We start from the raw sequence: 13,596 nt of genomic DNA on the forward strand, positions 1-13,596 counted from the left end.
ACTGACTCACGGTCCCTGTGCACTACATTCCGGACACCGCGGACTTGATTGACAGCGGCGCTCGCGCAGTAGAGGACGACCTCGAGGTTGGCCTCTGCACTGGCGGGGACCCCGGGCCAGCAGCTGGGAGCAGAGCTGCGGCGCTGGACGTATCGGCAGCAAGGGGCTGGAGGAAGCCCCAGGTAAGTAGGCGGGGTGGGAAGCTTATTTTGGCTAATGCTTCCTTTAACTGGCACCCCCCCCTTACAGTTGTCTTTTAACATTTAAAAATAAGAAATATATCAATTTGAAGGATGAGAATACAGTTTAGAATCAATTAAACACATTTATTTTAGTAGAAAAATGACTATATTTAGTAGATCTGTACATCAGTCCTGAAAAAGGGACAAATGAGGGACAGGTGTCCCAAACACATGAATACTCTGTGTATTGGCTCTGATTCCCTGCGCTGCTCCGCTATCAGGAGGCAGGGATCAGGTTCTTGTGCGTATTATTCCCTGGCTGGGTGTGGTAACATGGCCACTAGTGTGGGAGTAGTAAGATGGCCGCCAGTACGGGTCCCGGGCGGGGTCAGCTCCTCCTCGCGTCACGCAGCCTGTCATCAGGCGATCCCTTTACCAGAAGCGTCGACGGGAGACGCGGAGTGCGCATGCGCAGTGTCTTCACACGCAGGACGAATACCGGCTGCGGCGGCAAGGAGGGCCTGTGACCGGCAGCGGAGAGGACAACGGGGGACAGCGACACACCGGCCACACGGACAGCACTGCGGGGACACACCGAGCAAAGCCAGCCAGGTGAGAGGAGGCGGAGCTATTCCCGGGGGGAGGGGGCGACCTATCACTGTGTGTATATATTGGATGTGTGACCCACCTAACATGGCGGCCCCGTGTGTACCGGGGAGACCCCATATCACCAGTGCGGCTGTATCCGTGCATATATCATCCACCCTCCGACACAGGACCGGGTACAGCGCTGGGGAGACCCTTCATCAGCTGATCAGTGCAGGGGAGACCCCCCCCCCCCCCAGACACCCCCAATCAGCTGATCAATGCAGGGGAGACCCCCAGACACCCCCAATCAGCTGATCAGTGCAGGGGAGACCCAACAGTGCACTCCCCCATCACCTGTACAGAACAGGGGAGACCCCCCATCAGCTGATCAACACAGGGGAGAACTTCAGACTCCTTATCAGCTGATTAAGGCCTCTTGCACACTGCACGCGATTCCGATTCAGATTCCGCTTTTTAATCAGTTTTTACATCCGATTCAGATTCCGATTTGCAGTGTGCAGGGAGCAAACTGCAAATCGGAATCTGAATCGGATGTAAAAACTGATTAAAAAGCGGAATCTGAATCGGAATCGCTTGCAGTGTGCAAGAGGCCTAATGCAGGTGAGACTCAGATTCCCTCATCAGCTGATCAATGCAGGAGAGACCCTCCATCAGCTGATTAATGCAGGAGAGACCCTCAGACCCCCTATCAGCTGATCAACATGGGGAGACCAACAGTGCACTCCCCCATCAGCTGTACAGCACAGGGGAGACCCCCAGACACCCCCAATCAGTGCAGGGGAGACCCCCCCCCCCATCAGCTGTACAGCACAGGGAAGCCCCTCAGACCCCCCCATCAGCTGATCAACACAGGGGAACCCCTCAGACCCCCCCATCAGGTGATTAACACAGGGGAGCCCCTCACCCCCCCCCCATCAGCCGTACAGCACAGGGGAGACCCTCTGACCCCCCCATCAGCTGATTAACACAGGGGAGCCCCTCTGACCCCCCCATCAGCTGATTAACACAGGGGAGCCCCTCTGACCCCCCCATCAGCTGATTAACACAGGGGAGCCCCTCTGACCCCCCCCCCCCCATCAGCTGATCAACACAGGGGAGACCCTCAGACCCCCATCAGCCGTACAGCACGGGAGACCCTCACAACACCCCCCCCCCCCCCCCATCAGCATGTAATATCTTGTGCCTGTGTGTATATACAGCATATGTCCTGTTATTATTTACCTTTTCCTTCAGACCCCCTCCCCCAGCTGTACAGAAGGATATACTGTCCCCTCAATCACTGTCACCCCCACAGGGAAATATGTGACCTCATAATTTATGTGCAGCTGACTATCCTGGCTGCATGAACAGGACACTGAGTATTTATATTGCACGTTTCTCCGGGCGGATTCAAAGCACTTCAGGGCTCCAGCTCTCCTTGGCCAAAGACTCCTTACTGTTTTATGTATTGGCTTGAGTTGGGATTCATACCCTGGTCAAAGGCTTACATCCCACATCAAAGGCAGCAACCTTACCGATACACTATCCAGCTGTATAGGATATTGTGTACATTATTAGCTATACACATACAGGTGATTTGTACCCTCCACTGTGCCTCCTCTGCAGCATTTATAGGTCATGGAGTCATCTCATACACTTAAAGAGACACTGAAGCGAAAAAAAAATGATGATATTATGATTTGTATGTGTAGTACAGCTAAGAAATAAAACATTAAGATCAGATATATCAGTCTAATTGTTTCCAGTACAGGAAGAGTTAAGAAACTCTAGTTGTTATCTCTATGCAAAAAAGCCATAAGCTCTACGACTTTCAAAGTCGTGGAGAGGGCTGTTATCTGACTTTTATTATCTCAACTGTAAGTAAACAAATGTCTTTTTCTCTGCCAGAGGAGAGGATCATTAGTTCACAGACTGCTCTGAAAGACTCATTTTGAATGCTGAGTGTTGTGTAATCTGCACATATTATAGAATGATGCAATGTTAGAAAAAACACTGTATACCTGAAAATAAAAATACGAGAATATTTTCTTTGCTGCTATTCTTCTAGTAATTATTCATAGTACACAACCAATTCACTATATCATATATTTTTTTTCGTTTCAGTGTCTCTTTAAAGGGTTACTTAAAGTGAACCTGAACTCTTGCACAGGACACAATGAGAACATAACAGAAATGCACCCTGTATATACTTAACAGAGTTTAGAATGTGTAATTCCCCCCTCATTTGTGTCTATTTATTGTTATTATTGATTTATAAAGCGCCAACATATTCTGTGGCGCTGTACAAAGTAAGAAACAAACATGGGGTACATAATAATACAATAGACAATGATGTACACCAAAATACAAGATGCATAATTAGTGACAAAAATGATACAAAATATAGAATTGGTAATGACAGTGATAAAAGTAACATGATAAATAAAATGTATAATGATTTCCAAGACACAAAAGGGGGAGAGAGGCCTGCCCTTGCGAGCTTACAATCTAAAGGGAATGGGGGAAACAAGAGGAAGGGTAGTATGCAACAAATATATAGAGGCTGTGTGTTTTAGGATACCTTGTAGGAGTGCAATTTGGTCTCAGGACAAAGGAAAGAGGCTTAAGGTAGCTCATATGCTTGTCGGAACAAATGAGGTTTTAGAGAGTGTTTAACCACTTCAGCCTACAGCTTCGAAAATCTTATGCATCCAAGCAATGTTCACCTCCCATTCATTCGCTAATAACTTTATCGCTACTTATCAAAATTAATTGATCTATATCTCGTTTTTTCCGCCACTAATTAGGCTTTCTTTAGGTAGTACATTTTGCTAAGAGCCACTTTACTGTAAATACATTTTAACAGGAAGATTAAGATAGAAATGGAAAAAAAACATTATTTCTCAGTTTTTAGCCATTATAGTTTAAAATTAATACATGCTACAGTAATTAAAACCCATGTATTTTATGTGCCCATTTGTCCCGCTTATTACACCATTTAAATTACGTCCCTATCACAATTTATGGCGCCGATATTTTATTTAGAAATAAAGGTGCATTTTTTCAATTTGCGTCGATCACTATTTACAAGCTTATAATTTTAAAAAATGTAATAAGATACTCTCTTGACATGTATATTTAAAAAGTTCAGACCCTTAGGTAACTATTTATGTAGTTTTTTTTTTTTTAATTGTAATTTTTTTTATTATTTTTTTTAATACAAAAATGTATTTGGGTAATTTTAGTTTGGGAGGTAAATAGCCAATTTTAGATGTAAAATAATGTATTTTTTATTCAATACAGGTATGTGGGTGCAGTTTACTATTTGGCCACAAGATGGCCACATTCAAAAAGTTCCTAGATGCGAACGATGTCGCATCTAGGAACTAAAATGAAGAGAAGTTGTTTCCTGGGGGCAGAAATACCACGCTCTCTGATGAGAAAGCGTCGGTATTTCTGCCGGGGACTTGGATCGGTGAATGGGAATTATATTCCAATTCACTGATCGGGGGGGCAGCGGGAGGCAGCGGGGGCGCGCGCCCGATCGCGCGCACCACACGGCTGCAGCACCACTGCCTATCTGGACGGATATATGCGTCCAGATATGGCGAAGTGGTTAAAGGTAACAAAGGTTGGTGAGTGACGGATGTGTTGTGGGAGGGGATTCCAGAGGAAGGGTAAAGCGCGTGCAAAATCTTCTAAACGTGAATGTGAGGATGTAATTCTAGAGGACAACAGAAGATCATGTGCAGATCTGAGCTTGCGATTGGGTTTGTATCATCTGGAAATTAGTGAGGATATGTACCGTCTAATCACTAGTTGTAATTTGATCCCCTGTGGCAGATCAGCCCATTTGAAAGTACAGGCTGTAAACAATATGTCTGCTTCCATTAACCAGCCTGGCGTTCTATTAAGATCGTTAGGCTGGCGACCGGACGTTAGTTTTCTTTTTATTAATAAAAAAAAAAAAACTATCGTATGCAGCCAACTACAAGTTGGCTGCATGAAAGCCCACTAGGGGGCGCTCCTGTCGCGTACTTCTGATCGCCGGAGGCGATCAGAAGTAACAAGAAAGGCCGCGATGGGCGGCCTCTCTTGTTTTGCTTTCGAGCGAAGTGACGTCAGCCGACGTCCTGACGTCAGCCGCCTCCGATCCAGCTCTTAGCGCTGGCCGGAACTATTTGCTCCGGCTGCTCTGGGCTTGGGCGGCTGGAGGGACCCTCTTTCGCCGCTGCACGCTGCGGCTGCACCTTTTTATTTGACAAAAATTGTCCCAGCAGGGCCTGAGCGGCAGCCTCCGGCGGTAATGGACGAGCTGAGCTCGTCCATACCGCCAGGCTGGTTAATCAAGAAGTAAAAACTGAGATTTATTTTAGGATTTGTATCAGCTGTAGCAAAGAAATGTTTTTTGTTCAAAGGTTATTATGCTGTTGAGTATCTTTTAGAGCAGAGAGGATGTTCTGAGTTCTGGTCCACTTTAAAGAGGAACTCCAGTGAAAATAATGTTATAAACATTTTTTTTACAATAATTATGTATAAATGATTTAGTCAGTGTTTGCTCATTGTAAAATCTTTCCTCTCCCCGATTTACATTCTGACATTTATTACATGGTGACATTTTTTACTGTGGGCAGGTTATGTAGCTGCTCCTAGCTGTTTTGGCTGTTAGAGACAGCTGTAAACAGCTAATTCCTGTCTGTGAACCTTGTTACATTGTGGCAGTTTGCCCAGAGTACCGCGGTCCCAGAGCTTCTTGCGGGAGGGGTTTCAGCACAAAATCAGTCATACAGCGCCCCCTGATGGTCTGTTTGTGAAAAGCATTATATTTCTCATGTAAAAGGGGGTATCAGCTACTGATTGGGATAAAGTTCAATTCTAGGTTGGAGTTTCTCTTTAAGTGGGAAAAAAACAGTTTAACCTCCCTGGAGCTTCTTGCATCCCCCTGCAGTCATTTTGTGCCCGCGCTGTCCTTCTGCGTCGCTCCAGTCATCAGCGGCAAACCCCTCAAAATTGGCTGTTCGCGGCCAGTTGGGGGCTACTGTACATGCGTGGCCCTGAGCCGCACACCCTGGTTGTGCTCACGTTTACAGGAGTGTTCTGTGCATGCGCAGCAGTGATTCCCGTACTGAGCATGCACAGGATGCTGCCATGCATGGAGGTGCGACGAGGGGGTGTGTGGCTGGCTAGCTTTGCAGGGGTCGCTGCTACTGAGCAGAGGGTCTCACAAGGACAGCACGGTCACTGCATGACTGCAGGGTGCTACAAGGAGCTCCAGGCAAGTAAGGGCCTGTACACACTGCTGCGCTTTTAAAATCACGTGTTTTTTAATCGCAAGGTCATTGGAAAATACATGAAAACCGTTAAGACCTGTACACACTGAGCGATGCATTTTTTTTTTTCTATTTTCATGAAGGCTTTGCGATTTTAAAAATCACATGCCATTTTAAAAGCACAGCAGCGCAAGTGCAGCAGTGTGTACAGGCCCTTAACTACCTTTGGTCGGGTGTGACATTATTGTCAGATCTGACAAGACTAGCTGCATGCTTGTTCCTGGTGTGATTCAGACACTACTGCAGCCAAATAGAGCAGCAGGGCTGGTATTGTTTAAAAGGAAATAAATATTGCAGCCTCCACGTGTCTCTCGCTACAATTATCTTTTAAAGAGGAACTTAAAGAGGAACTCCAGTGAAAATAATGTAATAAAGTGCTTCATTTTTACAATAATTATGTATAAATGATTTAGTCAGTGTTTGCTCATTGAAAAATCTTTCCTCTCCCCGATTTACATTCTGACATTTATTACATGGTGATATTTTTACTGTGGGCAGGTTATGTAGCTGCTGCTAGCTGTTTTGGCAGCTATTTCCTGTCTGTGAACTTGTTACATTGTAACAAACTGCCAAAAGTACCACGGTCCCAGAGCTTCTTGTGGGAGGGGTACAACACAAAATCAGTCATACAGCGCCCCCTGATGGTCTGTTTGTGAAAAGGAATAGATTTCTCATGTAAAAGGGGGTATCAGCTACTGATTGGGATAAAGTTCAATTCTTGGTTGGAGTTTCTCTTTAACCTGTTTTGGTTCCTGGACGTAGAAACTACGTCCAGGAACCATGCGCGCTACCGCGCACTCCCGCGGCCGGTCGCGCACGCGCACTCCCGGCCGCGGATTCGGTAGCCAGGCAATCAGTGTATCGGGCTATGGTGCCCGATCACTGATTCCTCTCCCCCGCTGAAAAAGCGACAGCTTCTCTCGGAAGCTGTGCTTTTTCTGGCCGTTCCCTCCCCGATGAGTCACTCTAAGCGTGTGTTACGCTTAGAGTGACGTCATGTAAACAAACTCATGGCCGCCATCTTGTGGCCAAAAAGTAAAACTACAACTAAAATTAAAAAAAAAATTAAACATAACATACAATTACATTATAAATCTATACTTTACATCCCACCCTCCCAAAAATACCCACATAAAATGTTTAATATAAAAAAAATTACAATAAAAAAAAAAACATGTAAATATTTACCTAAGGGTCTAAACTTTTTAAATATCAATGTAAAGGTGAAATATTTCTATATTTTTTTTTTTTTTATTTTAAACTTGTAAATAGTGATGGATGCAAAACGGAAAAAATGCACCTTTATTTCCAAATAAAATATTGTCGCCATACATTGTGATAGGGACATAATTTTAATGGTGTAATAACCGGGACATATGGGCAAATACAATACGTGAGTTTTAATTATGGAGGCATGTATTATTTTAAAACTATAATGGCTGAAAACTGAGAAATAATGATTTTTTCCGTTTTTTTCTTATTCTTCCTGTTAAAATGCATTTACAGTAAAGTGGCTCTTAGCAAAATGTACCCCCCAAAGAAAGCCTAATTGGTGGCGGGAAAAAACAAGATATAGATCAGTTCATTGTGATAAGTAGTGATAAAGTTATAGGCTAATGAATGGGAGGTGAACATTTTTCAAGTGAAAACGACGGAACCTGAATGGGTTAAGTGAAAAAAATGTAATGAATACAATAATTTTTTTTATTTTTTTTTTTACAATAATGATGTATAAATGATTTAGTCAGTGTTTGCCCGTTGCAAAATCTTTCCTCACCTGATTTACAATCTGACATTTATCACAGGTGGCAATATCTTTATGCCTGGTACACACCATGCAATTTCCCGTTAGTTTTCAGGTCGAATAGATCATGTACGACAGGTCCTTTTTAATCGATATTCTGATGACGTCTGTACAAAATTGATCTGAAAAACGATCGGAAATCAGATCAGACCTGTCGGAAATTATAGATTTGACCCGAAATCTGACAGGAAATTATGCTGTGTACACCATGCAATCTTTTGACAGATTTACTGTCAGATCGATTATTTTCAACTTGCTGATCAATTTTTTTTCTTTTTTTTAATCGAATTTCACTTCTATGAAAAATCGTTAGAATCAGATCGGACGTGTTGGAAATAATGGATCTGACAGTAAATCTGTCAGAACACTGCATTGTGTGAACCCAGCATTAGTCCTGTCAGTTTGTCTGTGCATAGAACTCTCAGTAAGCGAACATTCCGCAGAGCGAGATTGGCAGTTGTAAACAGATAATTGCCACAATGCAACAAGCCTGCACAGTAAACTGTCAAGACCATTGTGATGACATCACACTGTGGGAGGGGTTTCACAGCAATATCAGCCATACAGACTCCCCCTAACCCCCATAAATCTGCACCGTTTCTACCAGGGCTGTGGAGTCGGTCCAAAAATCCACAGACTCCGACTCCTCAGTTTAGGATTCCACCGACTCCGACTCCACGACTCCGACTCCTCTAATTTGCATATTACAATTTTGTTGATTAAAAGTATGTAACATGAAATTCGTCTCTTAACTGCCAACGCTTAGGAATTTTACAAGACAACTGAAGTGAGAAGGATATGTAGACTACTATATTTATTCCCTTTAGACTAAAACTAGTCCTTGGTAAGAGTACTTGTAAAAGGTACAAACCGGAACAAAGAACATCTATCAGGCCCTAGGCAATGTAAGTGTGGGTACATGTAAGAATGATGTGCAGGTACTCTGCAGGGGAATGAGGAGATTGTAAACAGACAACACCTCTCTGTTCAATGTGCACAGCATTCTCAGTGGATTCCCTGCAGCTCTGTGGGGAGTGCATATGTAGAGTATAGTACTACTGTGTAACAAAGTAAACCTGAGACAGATGAAATTAAAGTTTTATACATACCTGGGGCTTCCTCCAGCCGCCTTCAGGATAATCAGTCCCTCGTTGTCCTCCTCCACCACCTGGATCTTCTGCTATGAGTCCAGGTACTTGAGCCAGTCAGGCGTAGTGCGCATGCACACACTCCGCCGCCAGGAGCATACTACACCTGTGCAGCACTATTGCGCAGGTGCAGAATGTTCCTGGCTGTGGGAGCGGCATGTGGCCGGACAGCGCTGACTGGCTGAATTACCAGGACTCATAGCAGAAGATCCGGGTGGTGGAAGACAGTGAGGGACTGATTAGCCTGAAGAAGGCTGGAGGAAGCCCCAGGTATGTATAAAACTTTACTTTTCATCCGTCTCAGTTTACCTTTAATTTGTAGTCACCAAACCAAATTTTAATAACATATCAAATTATTTGATTTCATCAGCAAAGGGAGTGCATACATTTGCATAAATCAGCATCAATGCAGAATTATTTCCATCTCATTGACCATCTCTATTAGTGACACAGCTACACATCAGGCTTTATTCTTACAGCATAGATGTTATTTAGTATATATATAAGAGATTCCTGTGTACACATCATATATACAGTCACAATCAGATATGTATATCTGACCTTAAAAATACGGGGACTGCTTTATTGAAGCAGCACAAGTAACTCATTTTGATTGGTTTATTTCATTTTTGTGGACTGAGCACAGCTATTACTGTATATATAGTGTATATATACATTATTTTTAATGACTTTTATCTGAGAAATAGAACATTTTATCATATTTTCTATTTTAATTACAGTTACAAATTCATTAGGAGTCGGAGTCGGTGCATTTTTTCCCGACTCTGACTCCAGGCACCAAAAATTGCCCGACTCCACGACTCCGACTCCACAGCCCTGGTTTCTACTTCCTGATTCATGGAAGCAGACATAATGACAGCCTATGCTTTCAAATGAGCTTATCTGCCATCTCTGCCATAGGCAATCATGTGACACAGGGTAGAGATCAGATTACAACTTGTGATTAGGCACAAATGAGGGGGAATTAAAGAGGTTGTAAATACATACAGGGTGCATTTCTCTACGTATTTCTTCAGTCCTGTGCAAGCGTTCAGGTCCACTTTTTAAGCTCGCATGTCCACCAGCACACGCCTGTGTCCTCTCTATCCCTGTACTCTGTGATGCGACGGCATGTACAGGGTCATGTAATGTATGCTCAGTGTTCTCCCGAGGCTCTTTTAGGTGAGTGCTGCACCCGGCTAGTTTTGATGAGCACCAGGCTGTCATCGGCTCACCTCTTCCTATGCTGTAAGCATAGTTGCTCACAGAAGCACCGGCCCTGTATTCTCTCATCTCGCCCCAACCGGCTAACTTTTCATGCCACCCGGCTGGAAAAAAATTCTGCGGAGAACACTGTATGCTCTATCGGGTCACGGGGTGCAGGTAACCCCTGGGGGGGGGGGTTGCACATTTTAGATGGAGACCGGTGTCTGTCAAGTTGTCCCAAAATTGAATGCTACTATAACCGCGCACCTAGCTGCCCCTTTATGAGTGAGATATTTCCGGCCGACCTCATTCATTTTGGTCTTAAAATTGTGACAATCGTGTAGCCACATTGCGGCAGATTCGATCACAATGATTGAATCTGCCCAGAATATGCAGCACTTGAATGGGCACTTTATACCTCCATAGATTGTACTGTAAAGCTACTCTGATTCATGTCAAGATATCTAAATACATCAGCTGGATTTTCATTTTTTTGTTTTATTCAATTATTCCTGGCTGTTTTGAAAAAGCCAAAGTCAGTGCGAGTGTGACATTGGTCCCTCTGCCACCCAGTTGGAGGATACCACTTTGTCAACAATTGTAGTGCTGCTTGTCCCCTACATCCCCCCCACCATAGAATGGAATGGACCAAACAGCTTGAATGTAGCCAGCAGGTTGTCCTCTGTAATAATGAAAGGTCATTTTGGGCTACATTTCTTTCCTGCTGCAGCAGTGTTCTCCCCAAGCCCAAAACATTCTGGGGAGAACACTGCGGGTATGTTGCTTAGGGGTGCACCTTCTAATGTCCCTACCATAGTCACAGCCTACTGTGCCCCCCTCTCAGGCTGGGGTGAGTGTTTTAGTGCAAGGGTCAGGAACCTTTTTGGCTGAGAGAGCCATAAGCGCCACATATTTTAAAATGTAATTTTGTGAGAGCCATAAAATATGTTCAAAACTGGGACAGTAGGGCTCACTTTTCACGTCCCTGTTGCCATGGTGATCTGTATACAGTTGATCCGCCAGGCAGCAGCAGTGTCAGACACATCTTCAGCTTCTCTTGGGTTTTAGCAATGCAATTTCCTCGAGGGCCAGAGAGAGAAATAACGACTAAGGGCCTTTTTCCACTAGCCTGCGATTTGCGATTTGCTTCTGATTGCAAATCGCAAGGTACATTAAACTAATGGAAACTGCAGCAGCAATTTCCATTAGTGCGATCCGATTGCGATGCGATTTTGGTCAAAGCGCAATCGTTGTCCTGCCGCGTTTTGTATGCGATTGAGCTGGACTATAATGAGTATAGTAGCTCAATCGCAATCGCATGGTGGAAATTGGATCGCGATCGCGATCGGAATCGCGATCGCATTTCATAGTGGAAAAGAGCCCTAACAGCTTGTACAATTAGCTAGCTGACTTGATTCACTTTGGGTTGATTCACTTTGTAGGACGAGATCCCCGCACTTCGGTCCAATAGGCTACCTGTCAAGTGACAGGCAGCCTATTGGCCCAATCAAAGTGCGGGGATCTCATCCTACAAAGTCACTGGACCTCACAGGGTGCAGAGTGGGACAATTGGAGCGGCCGTTCATTTTGGGGGTAGCGCGAGTAAGTTAGTGGTGCTACAGCAGTAATGTGCCTACTTTGAACATGTTACTTGCGCTGCCACACTAAGCTGCGCTTCTTGAGCAATGTAGCTTAGTGAATCACCCCTACTGATTTGTCTGTGAGCCAGATGTAGTCATCACAGAGCCACATCTGCTCCCGAGCCATAGGTTCCCTACCCCTGGTTTAGTGGATGCTAATTTATGAGCTAGTATGTGGTTGTTTTTTTTTGGGGGGGGGGAGATAACCCAGACGTGGTCCTGGCCGGGATAATAAGTGGAGGCTGTCACCCTGCTATCTATAAAGTTATTGGTCATGAGAGATGTTTATATGTACCGATCATGACTTGCCCCTCGTGTCTCTGTGCTGTTTGTATGGTACAGCAAATTCCCATTATCTGAATTGTAGGCAACTGGAAATCTCAACTAACTGGCATCCCTGAGGGATAACGGGGACTTTGGTTTTTGGGTTGTTTGCAGCTTTTACTGGACAACTGTAGTGAGAAGAATGTGGAGGCTGCCATATTTATTTCCTTTTAAATAATACCAGTTGCCTGGCAGCCCTGCTGATCTACTTGGCTGTAGTAGTATCTGAATCACACTAGAAACAAGCATGCAGCTAATCTTGTCAGATCTGACAATAATGTCAGAAACACCTGATATGCTGCATGCTTGTGCAGGGTCTATGGCTAAAAGTATTATGTCTCGTACATGCCATGCAATTTCCCATCAGATAGATGGGTCGATAGATAATTTCTGACAGATCCAATTGGAAATCCGATCGTTTTCTGATCGATTTTCTAAACATTTATATGCAAATCGATCAGAAAAACTATCTGAGATTAAGTCCGATCTGCTGGAAATTATCTATTTGACTCATCTATCTGACAGGAAATTGCATGGTGTGTACCAGGCAAAGCATCAGCAGGACAGCCAGGTAACTGGTATTGCTTAAAAGGAAATAAATATGGCAACCTCCATATCCCTCTCGCTACAGTTGTCCTTTCAATACTCACCAAGCCTCCAGCAATATCTTGCAGCCTTCCTCTTGCTCCTGGCATGTCACGTGACTTGATGCGGGTCAGGTGACACTCCGTCTTCTGTGCACGGGAGAAGATAGCCGCTAGGAGTTAGAGGAAGGCTGCAGGACATCGCTGGAGGTTTTGGGGGGGAGGTTAGTGCTTTTTAGGGATATCTGGCACATGTATTCGGCATCAGGCGATCCCTGCTGGAGCCGGATAGTGGGGACTCTGCTGTACATATTATTATGCTCAGCTTGTCTCCCCTAGCTGCACACAACATAAGGGATATGTATTGTCCTATTATGCCTTATTTACTCTTTATTTGTAACCTGTATAGGAGAAGTATTCAGTGCTGAATCGGTATAACTCTCGTGCAATCTCATTCCCCAAACAGTTATTGGGGCAGGTTCACACTGGGGCGCTTTTTCATGCTTTGCTGATCGCCGGTGATCAGCAAAGCGCTGCTACTAATGTATCCCTATGGATGCATTCACACTGCAGCATTTGTGATTTCGATCAATCGCGAACGCGATGCATGCAGCATCTTTGGGGAGATTACAGAACAGTGTAATGATTTACATATCTTGTAATCTCTATATTTAACTGATGGGATGATATAAACACATGAATGTATAGTAAGAATCCTATACTTAGAAATTCCCAGTGTTTCTTTGTCTTCATTGTGATGGTTAATGACCCACTGCTCCTGAAAACTAAG

The 13,596-nt window shown here is 44.3% G+C and overlaps 1 protein-coding gene across 1 annotated transcript in view; it reads left to right on the forward strand.

The window, feature by feature from the left end:
* Positions 1-610: 610 nt before the first annotated feature.
* KPNA1 (karyopherin subunit alpha 1) overlaps positions 611-13,596 on the forward strand; it is an 89,320-nt gene continuing 76,334 nt past the window's right edge. Inside the window, exon 1 of the mRNA XM_068270935.1 lies at positions 611-794. The gene's annotated coding sequence lies outside the window, so the exon portion shown is untranslated. The remainder of the gene's footprint in view (positions 795-13,596) is intronic.

Source organism: Hyperolius riggenbachi, chromosome 2 (genome assembly GCF_040937935.1).
Source record: "Hyperolius riggenbachi isolate aHypRig1 chromosome 2, aHypRig1.pri, whole genome shotgun sequence".
NCBI classification, from domain to species: domain Eukaryota; kingdom Metazoa; phylum Chordata; class Amphibia; order Anura; family Hyperoliidae; genus Hyperolius; species Hyperolius riggenbachi.